At 43.7% G+C, this 11,586-nt stretch overlaps 1 pseudogene; it reads left to right on the top strand.

Annotated features, from left to right (window-relative positions):
• Positions 1-10,198: 10,198 nt before the first annotated feature.
• Positions 10,199-10,735, top strand: LOC132522619 (ferritin light chain-like; annotated as a pseudogene).
• The last annotated feature ends 851 nt before the right edge of the window (positions 10,736-11,586 follow it).

Genomic DNA, 11,586 nt, shown 5'->3' with positions numbered 1-11,586 from the left:
AAAAAAAATAATCCAGATTTCCAGCTTCTCTTGAAAATCTGGAAGATTTGCAAACACAGGGCCTGCACTCTGCATGGCGACAGTCTTTTGTGGCTCTGCATCCAGTTCCCAACACCATCACCAGGTGGGCTTCAGGTTTTGACCTTCTGGGAGGTCTCACTGGGCCCTGCTGGATCAGCATCTTTGATTTTGCTTTAAAGCATTATGCAAGCGTTGGCTGTTATTACCTGTAAAGTGAGGTCACTGGAATGGATGAGCTACTTCCACTCGGAGAAGCTGTAATTCCAGTCCGTAAGATGGGTCTTCAGTCACTTTTCCCAAAAAGGTGTAAAATGATCACCCCAAACCCAGACGGTCTTTGTCCCCTGTATATTATAAAGGCCATAAAATGCGCTGAAAATCAAGTATTTGTACTGGGAGTTACAGAAAGATTTCAATTAACTGCAAATGTAGTTTCCCACTGGACAACATTTAGGCACTGGCTTCTTTAAAAGCAAACAAAGTGGAGATTAGGAAAGGACAAAGTTACCATCCCCTAGAAGAGAGAGGGCAGACCTCCAAGAGAAGAGGGGATTTTAGGAAAAATAAACATTCGCCATAAGAGAGCTAATCCCAGGTGGTTCATCCAGAGAAAGAAGCCAAGAGTTTATAGTTCTTTGGGGTTCGTTTTATTTATCCACCCCCACAATATATAAATCAATCTATTTAGTTAGGGATGGTTGAGAGAACACATTTTATTGCGATGGATAATTTCCCAAGGGAGAATGATCATTGTGTTTCACTTCTAACATTTTTTTCTCTTTGGGTTTTGTGAAACCCCAGAAGTTTATGAAAAGTTTTCCAGATGAGGACACAGAACTTAGCAAACTATTCCCATCTTTAATTCTCATAAAAGTGGAAACACATACCCATGCTCATGCACGCATAGCACCAGACACCCGGAAAACTAATTGAGTGCCAAGCACTTCTGGTACCCTAAGGATATATATATATATTTTGGTAGCCTGAGGCTGCCAGAAACTTTGCCTGCTGAATGAATTATAGAACAGGAAGCAGATGGGCTGTGTATATGAAACAACCACTATCTGGCATGATGTGCTGTGCAATTTGGCTGCAAAGATTAAATTGAGCTATTGAATGTTTAATACACTATGCATAACAAATACAGCCAGAGCCACAAAACAGCATAAATTACAGAATTGGTATTCACACGGCCTTTCCCAGGAATCAATACACTGCCACCGCTCATAAGAGTCTGTTGTTTAATACACATAAAGAAGAGAAGAATTCTTCTATTAAAATGAGTTATCTGGGCTATTTACCGAAGGCAGTGATTTAGCAGGGGTAAAGTCTATACAGTGCTGTTGAATGCAGATGAGAATACTTCTTGTCCTTGTCTGCCTGTTCCACTGCGCCTATCAGTTGCTGGGGCTTCGAGTCCCTTGGGTACATTAGCAGTCAGCCCAGGAAGTGTGTTTAAGTAATGGACATAATGTTCACATTTGCTAGACCAGCCTTCTCCCTAATCATGAATTATTCTTCCCCAAGGCTCAATTGGAACATTACTTTAGAAGCAGAAGATTTAATCCTTTTCAGCTGATTGGAGGGAATGATTACAGTATTATTTTCTTGTACAGGCTGTCTCCAGTGAAGGTGCCTTTTTCTGTCCCCATCTTTAATAGGCAGCAATCTTTATTTCCCTGGAGGGAAATGGCAATGAATTCGAAATGGGATAAATCTTCAGGAATGCAAGGTGCTGAAGCTGTTAGTTAATTAGTTTAGCCCTCACTTGTTTCATCTCCAAGATAGAACACCTTGTAACAAGGGGAAACAGTGGGTGGGTGGGTGGGTGGGTAGGTGGGTGGAGTGGGAGAGCCAAGGAACCGGCTGTAGGCAGATAAATAATCAGATGCCTTAAAGCAACAATGTCCCCGTGGATTTCCTTCTGTGCAAATGTTCAGTTCTGGAGCTTTGATTTCTACTTGCTACCATCATTAAAATAGGTAGTGCTTGCTTTACTCTGACCATTCTGACTTTTAAGAACGATTCAAGTCACCAAAAGGGACTGCACCTTTATTTAGCAGAGATGGTTAAAGCACAACAGTATAGAAGATGAGGCTGAAGAAGACTGGAGTTGTCTCCCTAAAATGATATATATATACAGGGCTGGCCCCAGACTAAGTCCTAGGAGGAAAAAAAAATTGTGGTTGAACATTCCTGGTTAGTGCTCTTTACACCCTGCTGCACAGAGAAGCGATAAATAACAATTGACTCAAGGTTTTGTTTTTTTTTTAATTTTCATGATTAATGTTTCCAGAGAGAGGAAAAAATGTGGCTTCGAAATTAATTATCTTGGGTTGGAAGATCTAAGCTTCGGACATGCTATCTTCCTGCCCCCGCCCCTTCCGATGGAAAGACCCGGCTATGTAACCTTCCACTGCTGAGCAATTCCTGAAGTTTGGTTTTCTGGGGAGCCCCTACCACCTTCCCTTCACCCACCACCAACTTTCTGTTTTCTTTTTATATAAAAACAAAGAAAGAGATCAACGGAATCATAACAAAGTCATTGACAGCTAACACATTTTGCATCTGATTTAAAGCAGGAAGCCCCCATATCCAGCTGCCTGTGATCTATTTAGAATAAAACAGGGTCAGGCTGCCTTGGCCCTGATTATAAATATATTACATTTAAGTGATGAATGCAGCATTCACGAGGAGCAGGAGATCAAGAGGGCCTGAGGCTAGCACTTTCCATCTCCCCTCAGCGCTGAGTCCAAGATTTCAAATAAACACGCTGTTAAGTGAACGCTACAGGACCCATGTATGGAGCACTGGGATGATTTTATTTCTAAAGTGGAAAATAATGGGAGAGGAGAGGCCATGTCAGAGCTCCTCGGAGGATGCAAAGAAAACCTCATTTTGTAGGCTTTACCCAGGCTCCCTCTGTCCCCCCGTACCAATTCTATTATTCTAAGCCACCGAGAAAGGCGGGAAAGGTCACATTTCTTCATATCAGAGGGAAAGATGGCACGACGTGCCTGTTTTCTGTAGACGTGGTCAATCCTCGAATTCCTTCACCTTCCGTGAACGGTCACACCAGGTCCTCACCACCCCCACAGATCCTAAGACAGGGCTGATGTAGGAACTCCAGAAACAGTCACTTGGGTCAGCCCTCTTGTCTTTAAAAGGGCAGGAAGGGCTTCCCTGGTGGCGTAGTGGTTGAGGGTCCGCCTGCCGATGCAGGGGACGCGGGTTCGTGCCCCGGTCCGGGAGGATCCCACATGCCGCGGAGCGGCTGGGCCTGTGAGCCATGGCCGCTGAGCCTGCGCGTCCGAAGCCTGTGCTCCGCAATGGGAGAGGCCACAACAGCGAGAGGCCCACGTACCGCAAAAAAAAAAAAAAAAAAAAAAGGCAGGAAGTTGTTTTAAGGACACACCGCTGGGAAACAGCCCATCTGAGACTGACCCGTAGAAGCCAGTGCCATGTCTGTCTACAGGAGACAAGCTGCCTACCCTCCTGTGACCTCATTTAAGGCACCCCTGGATTCTGCCCTCCAGGAACCCCAAACTCCTCTGAATCCAAAAGGCCCCAAGCCTTGGTAAAGGACCACCAGCAATCCCTCTCCTTCCTCTCTCACCTGTTTCAAGTGATCAATCAAATCAATATTGATGGAGCATCTACTGACTGACCTCTCTCAAAGGCTGAGCTCCAGCAGAACGGCCTTTCCTGTTCCAGATCCCTTTAGTTGTTGTCTGACCCAGTTGTTTTTTTTTTTTTTCCCCATTTTACTTCCATCAGCTTCCAGCTCAGAAAATTAGTATTTCCCCCAAAACTGACATTTACCTATGTTATGTTTCTATCCTGCTGTGGTGGGAAATGGGAACAATTATCATACGCTACATAATAATGCAAGGACCAAGTGCTGACCGTTTTCGGCTTTTCTGCTTCTCCTTCTCCTTCCTGAGATAACAACATTTAGACAAATGACCAAAGCTGCAGAAAGGAGGAGGTGCAGGGACACATGGCGGAGAGGAAGGAACACTGAGCTAAGGAGTCGGTAGAAATGGGTCCTAATCCCAGTTGTCGCCGAAATTACTCATCTGACCTTGGTTGAGCCACTCAAACCCCTCAGGGCCTTGGGTTTTTTTCTTTTTATATAAATTTATTTATTTTTGGCTGCACTGGGTCTTCATTGCTGCGCACGGGCTTTCTCTAGTTGAGGTGAGCGGGGGGCTACTCTTCCTTGCGGTGCGCAGGTTTCTCATTGCAGTGGCTTCACTTGTTGCGGAGCACAGGCTCTAGGTACGCGGGCTTCAGTAGTTGTGGTGCACAGGCTCAGTAGTTGTGGCTCGCGGGCTCTAGAGCACAAGCTCAGTAGTTGTGGCACACGAGCTTAGTTGCTCTGCGGCATGTGGGATCTTCCCGGACCAGGGCTCGAACCCGTGTCCCCTGCACTGGCAGGCGGATTCTTAACCACTGTGCCACCAGGGATGTCCCAGGCCTTGGGGTTTTTAATGTGAAATATTAGGAGTTGGACGTAGGCCCCTGACTGCTCTATATCTCTATGGTTCTGCTTGCTCCGAAAATATCAATTGGATTTTACATCATTTGGTTTCATTTCCAGACATTTACAATTCTCTGAGTAATGGGTAACATTTACAGCCCAATTACTTTCCCAAGCTCATCAAAATTTAATTTGCTGCGTGCAGTGACACACTGAACGGAGTTTGACTAGGAAGTCAGCAAAGCCACACCAGTGATTTACACAAGGCTCCTAGACTACAAAATTTACCACCAGGAATGTCTAATGAAAGTTTTTCTCATGTAAACATATAGCTTTCACATCTACTGGAGTTGCAGCAGGTGAGCTTCCCAAGACAGAATGTACTAGACAATGCACTCTTTTCACACAATGAGCTCAGGAAATTCTGCTGTGAAATGAAGGGTCTTAGAGTTACTCTAACGCTTCATAAATGAGAACTCTATCTCTTTCAGGACTTCAAGATGCTATTTGCATGTTAAAAACACCTGACCAAGGGAGGCTGCATTTCTTCTATGGCAGCTTTAAAAATACTATGACCCACATTTACATTTAAAGACTGATACCTGTGGGTTTTTACTCTCAATCTACTGTAAGGTTTTGGTGAGGAAGGCATTTTGACACAAAATTAATGTGATCTTAGGAGGCAGAAAATATTATTAGAATTTAGAAGTCACCGATGCAACCATCATTAAACTGCTGGATCAAAAGCATTTTCCTCTTCCTGTCACTATTTTTAAAACCATACATCTATACTGTCCAATGTGATAGCCGCAAGTCACATGTGATTGTTGAGCGCTTGAAATGAAGCTAGTCCAAGCTGACATGTGCCGGAAGCGTAAAATACACAACAGATTGCAAAGATTTAGCATGAAGAAAGAAGGTAAACTGTCTCATTAATCACTTTATATAGATTACTTGTTGAAATAAGAGTTTGGATATCTTGAGTTAAATAAAATAATTAAAATTAATTTCACCTGCATCTTTCTAGTTTTTTTAAGGCTTCTAAAAAAGTTTAAACTAAACAGGCTGCTCACATATTCCAACTGGACAGCTCTGCTCTAAATGTCTCATAGTTTTATATTATGCTTCATACACCTAGTGCAAAGTTCACTTAGTCTGCAAATCATTACTAAGGGTTTACAAAGTGCCATGCTCTTTGCTTGATAGGAGGAACTGGAAAATAAAATGATCGTTTTTGTTTTTAAGGATCTAACATTTTAGAAGAGGTGTAAAGAAAATTAAAATCTACATGATACTCACTACTTCCCAAGCAGGGCCCTGACTTTATCTAGCTTAGGAGACATATAAAGGATGGACATTCAGTCTCCTTTGTAGCTCTGCAACCCTTATGATTGAATCCCAGGCCTAGTTTTTATGTCCTGGGGTGGATCCAGAGTTGGTGGAACCTGAAGCTTATGGAAGCCAGCTTTAGTAAAAACTAGGATGCAAAATGATAATGACAGAATTAGAGTAAATATTATCATTGAAATGTGAAATACTTAAGTCAAACAAAGCTGGGAATGATTAATCCTCTGAGTGGTTGAGAGGTGATTCCAGAAGATCACTGAATGAGGTCATGTGGAATGAGGAGGAACTTGGTTAGGAGGGTGGGACAGCTTTCCCTGCCGGGAAAGAGCATGGGTAAAGGTACAGAGGCACTTTCGGCAAGAGTGTAAAAGGAGCTAATAGTGAAAAGAAGTGAGGCTGCACAGAAGGTGGCCAAGGGACACATTGTGTGAGGGCTTGCATTCCGGGCAAGGGCATGAAAATTTCATCCTTGAGTACAGTAATTGGGAACTGTTGAAAGATTTGGAATTACATGATCAGAATTACGATTTCGAAAGACCCCTGAAAGCAGTGGAGAGATCAGGCCAGGCACACTTCTGATTCAGCATGTGTACCCACCTCTCCGTGCAAGGTAGCATTTCTGATTCGAGTAGTCACATCAGAGTGTCCCAGCATATATCATATCTCCATAGTCAACCCGCAATCCCATGTGCCTAGATTACAGAATGCCCTTTCCCCTAAAATGTCCAAGGAGTTCTCTTGGTTGACTGGTGTTCATTGAGTCGGTCTTATCTCTCACCTCCCGGCTAACTCCAAACCTCAGGCACTGCCCTCCACCACCCAAGAGAAGCTGCTGCTTCTGAATGGGTACCACATTCCCATCTAGAGACCTGGTGTGGCAGTTCATGCTGGGACACCCAAGAGATTTACACAGCAAAGAGACTTATCTGCAGAAACAGGGTTGTCCCAGAGGCCTGCAAAATGAAGGAATGACAACACTCCACCTGGGGCTACCTCAGCCAGTGGTGCTCCAGACTTAACGTGGCCCAGCACCTCAGGACACAACTCTTCAGACTCCCTCATGTGGCCAGTCTCCAAATCCCAACCTGCCACCTGAGGGATGTGCTCAGAGAAGTCCTGGACCCCCTGCCTCAGACACAAAAGCATCATTTTCTGTTGATGACCTAGTGTGGGATGGAAGCCATCTTATCAGTCTCTCTTCTTTATACACTGAGTAGCCTCGGTCAGGGTCCCTCAGTTTACGCCTAACTAGCAAACCATAATTTTGAACTCAGTTATGTACCCTGTGAACCCATGTACTATTTAAGCGAACTGGCTTACCCATTTCCATGCAAACGTCTAGCTCCACCTACCAACAGGTTCCGTGGCAAAAGTAAATAAATTGACCTTCTAACTTGCCAAATACACAGCTACAGTGGGAGTCACAGAAAGGACCTAGAACTCAATGAATGCCCACTCAAATTGCTTACTTTGTCTTATTCCTAAAGTGAATCTCCACTGTAGGATGGTAAATACCCGACTCCTCCAGGTCCTGGATGGAGGTCTGATTACACTCTGGCACTCAGCCTGGCACCCTGATGGTACTGCCTACCTTTTACTTCATGATCAAGAAAGTGAAGCTCCTTTCAACACAGGAATATTCAGGAGCAGATGTAGTGGGGGGGGGGGGTCACTGAACAGAGCTAAATCCCAATGTTCAGAGCAATGTATTTACCCCTATTGAGGCCAAAACACCTATGAACATCTTCAAGAAGGTTGAGAGCCAGGCTTGGTAACTGTGGCCCAAGTGTTCACCTAAATGCAAGCCTTAAAATGTCTTATAGGGTGTTATGGACTGAACTGTATCCCCTAAAATTCATATGTTGAAGCCTAATCCCCAGTGCAACTATATTTCCAGATAGAACCTTTAAAGAAGTAATTAAGGTTAAATGAGGTCATAAATGTGGGGTCCTAATCCAATAGAACTGGTGTCCTTATACAAAGAGGAAGAGACACCGGGATGGGCACGCACCAAGAAAAGGTCGTGCAAAGACACAGCGAGAAGGCAGCCATCTGCAAGCTACGGAGAGAGGCCTCAGGAGAAACCAAACCCACCAACACCTTGATCTCAGGAATACCAGCCTCCAGAACTGTGAGAACATTAATTTCTGTTGTTTAAGCCTCCGGGTCTGTGGTATTTTGTTATTGCATCTCCTAGCAAACTAGTATTCAGGATATTTGAACAGAAGAAATATAACAAGTTAACTCAGCCTGTTTTCCAGACTAAAGAAAGAAACTCAGTTTCCTTCTTCTCCAAAGGAAATGTGATTTGATAAGAAAGTGATGTGATCAGGAGGTGGTGGAGGAACTTTTGAATGCTTTCTACCTGCCAGGAGCTACTCTAAATGTCATGTATATATTGAAGCATTTGACCCTCATGAGACTAGAGGTAGATGTCATTACCCCCACGTTTAGCTGAGGAAAGAGAGGCTCAGGTGACTAACACCAGTGTGAGATGCAGGACCATGAAACCACTGATCTGTGAGATCCAGAAAGGAGATATAAGATGGAAAGCCAAAAAGAGAACAAGAATTCATATCTGAGGCCTTGCTTCTTCTTGACCTTTGGCTCTTCATGTAGGGAGCTCTGTCACTCTAGTGATGTAACCACCTTTCATTACTTGTATTATGTGAGTATACCCATGATGCAATGGGGTTAAAAATGGGCCCCCTAGAAAGCACCATACCCCCCAAAAAAAGAGATTTCCTGAACACAGTCAATGTAACCCACCCTCAGACACTCAAATCACACCATTTCGTCTGACTTTCTATGTTCTCTGACTCCTAGATCTTGCTTATTCTTTGTGTGTTGATTTAGATTTGATGGTGAATTCTTTCACACCAAAAGACATGCAAAAGTCATAGGTCAACATTTCAGTGTTCATTTTATGTGGTTCTCAATTGTTTTTTCACACCATGCTATTTCCAAAATAAATGCTGCATGACTCTGTTACATTATTTTTCTAATCCATTATCAGTCAGTTCCAATGGCCTAGTGCTTGATCAAGAGAAAGTTTATCTTTTTTGCACACATAAACCCAAAGTTTAGATCCTAAATTTTTATAACTCAATATTCTAAAAGAGATACCTTCGAGGATCAAACTTTAAAGTAAATTCACAGCCTCTAGCTCTCTGAAAGCAAAAGCAACACACATATGCCAGCCACACAAGGATTAGAAATTTGTGCTGTCACAGGCAGTTGAACGGTAGAGTTTAGGTCCATGTTATACCCGTGAAATGAATTTGTTTCCTTTTAGGTTTACCATGGAAGTTTTTCTTCGTTTCCAGTGAACATCCTATTCTTTTTAACTTATCCAAAAGTACTGCTTCAGGAAATCCCCCCCCCAACCCCGCAAATCAGAGAAAGTGAGGCTGAAAATAACAATCTCGATACTGGATAAATGTGAACACACACAGAACAAACGAAATAACAACAATAAAACACAGATGAGCCAGAAGAATTGTGTAGATTGAAGGGGTGTGTCCAGAGACGGTCATCATTGGTAGAGGCCTAGAGGCCTCAGAAGAGAGCATCTTAATCCAGAAATGGGGCTTCAGTTCTAAAGGCTCAGAAATTGGATTTTGTGAATATCCTAGGCAGAGATCAGTTTCTCAAAAACAAAAGAACATCATACAAATTCATAAGAGGCTAATGTAACAGCCGGAATGCTGCTCAGTAGATTCTTCCCTGTCGTGAAATCTACATGGGAAGCCAAATTCTGAGGAAGAGACTGAACAATTCACATGTGCTCTGGCAATCAGAATAAGGCTTTTGCATCTTAAAGGCCCTGAAGCTGTTTTCTTAGGTAGGGTCGAATTCACATGGACAAAGTTTTCTCCAATTTCATGTAGTTTTCTCAACAGCAGCTTGAGGAACATTAATATAGCCAAATGATTTTTTCCATCTCTATGTTGGTTAGGGCTCAGAGGTGAGGACACACTATCAAAAAGCACCTTCTAGCCCCGAGCATTCAGAGAGCAGGATGCCATCTAACAGTACTCTCTTTAACAGAGAAAACTTTTCATTTAGACTTTAATAAATTATTGCCTATTTATAATTTGGTTTACCATAATGTGATTCTTTTTTAAAAAATCACTTTAGGCAGTGCGCTCAGCTGTCCTGCATAACTGTCTTTTGCTTCAACAGTGTTTGGAATGAACAGACCCAGGGACCTTCCTTGCTCCAGCCTCTACCACCCTCCAACCTTTTTTCCAGTCACAACCTTTGGAATCAGCCACTCAGCTATCCTCGGCCTCCAGGACCAGCCAACACCATTTTTTGCGCTTAGCTCCTTACTACCAATCAACCATGAGCTCCCAGATTCGTCAGAATTATTCCACCGAGGAGGAGGCCGCCGTCCAAGATGCGGGGCGGGCACTTACCTCTCTCTGGGCTCCTATTTCGACCCCGACGATGCGGCTCTGCACGGCGTGGGACACTTTCTTCAGGAATTGGCCGAGGAAAAGCGCGAGGGCGCCCAGCGTCTCTTGAAAATGCAAAACCAGTGCTGTGGCCGCGCCCTCTTCCAGGATGCGCGGAGGCCTTCTCAAGATAAGTGGGGTGAAACCCTGGACGCTGTGGAAGCCGCCATTCTCAGAGAGAAGAACCTGAACCAGGCACTATCGGATCTGCGCGCCCTGGCTTCCGCCCGCGCAGACTCCCACCCCTACGACTTCCGGGAGAGCCGCTTCCTGGAGGAGCAGGTGAAACTCATCAAGCAGATGGGCGACCACCTGACCAACCGCCGCAGGCTGGCTGCTCCGCAGGCTGGGCTGGGCGGGTTATCTCTTTGAAAGGCTCACCCTCGAGCACGAACAGGAGTCTCTGAAGTCCTGCGGCCTCTGAGGAGCCCCTCTGGCGTCAGAGCTTTTCCTGAAGCCCCACTCTGCAGCCACTGGGCAGCTTTTTAACCGCCCTTGACCCCTCTCCCAAGCCTTGGGCCAAATGGAAATAAAGCTTTTTGCAGCCAAAAAAAAAAAAAAAAATCACAAGTTCTATCTCTTCTAGAAAACATACTAATCACCAACCATCCCCCCAACAAAAAAATAAAATTACGCACATACCAAACATTAGTATAGAATGCCTTTTAAAAATCCACTAATGCCTGGCGGGAGAGGCCACAGCAGTGAGAGGCCCGCGTACCACAAAAAAAAAAAAAATCCACTAATATTCTTAAGAGAATTAAAGATTTAGCCCACTGTGGACAAGCCCTATTTTATATTTTTTTCATTTTACACATCACAGTGTGTCAAAAACTAAAAGTGAAAAAACACTATTGAAGAATGCAAAACTGTGTATCCTGCTTTGTACACTGATTTCTCCCCCAGTTTCAAAAGATCAAGATATATCAAGCATTAGAACAAGATCCTCATAGATGAGAATATTATTGAAGATACAGCATTACAGAGCAGAGAGAATAAAGAGGTAGAACCAGAGGTGCCTGCCCTCAAATTCAGGGTCCCTTTTACAAGCTGTTCCATTGTCACATCTTGAAAACAGGATTGATGGTATCAAAAGTGTAAGGTCATTTTTAGAGTTAAAAAAGTTAATGTAATGTGCTTGGCATATGCAGATACTCAGTAAACAGTAGGTATCACAGCTGTCATTTTAGAGATACTTCATTTTTTGAGCATTTCCTTTCCCTTCTCCAAAACAACCCTATATCCCTTCAGTTAAATGAAGTTTAACAAAATATC

Source organism: Lagenorhynchus albirostris, chromosome 7 (assembly GCF_949774975.1).
Source record: "Lagenorhynchus albirostris chromosome 7, mLagAlb1.1, whole genome shotgun sequence".
NCBI lineage: Eukaryota > Metazoa > Chordata > Mammalia > Artiodactyla > Delphinidae > Lagenorhynchus > Lagenorhynchus albirostris.
The sequence above is the reverse complement of the archived record's forward strand: the minus strand, read 5'-3'. Positions and strand labels throughout refer to the sequence as shown.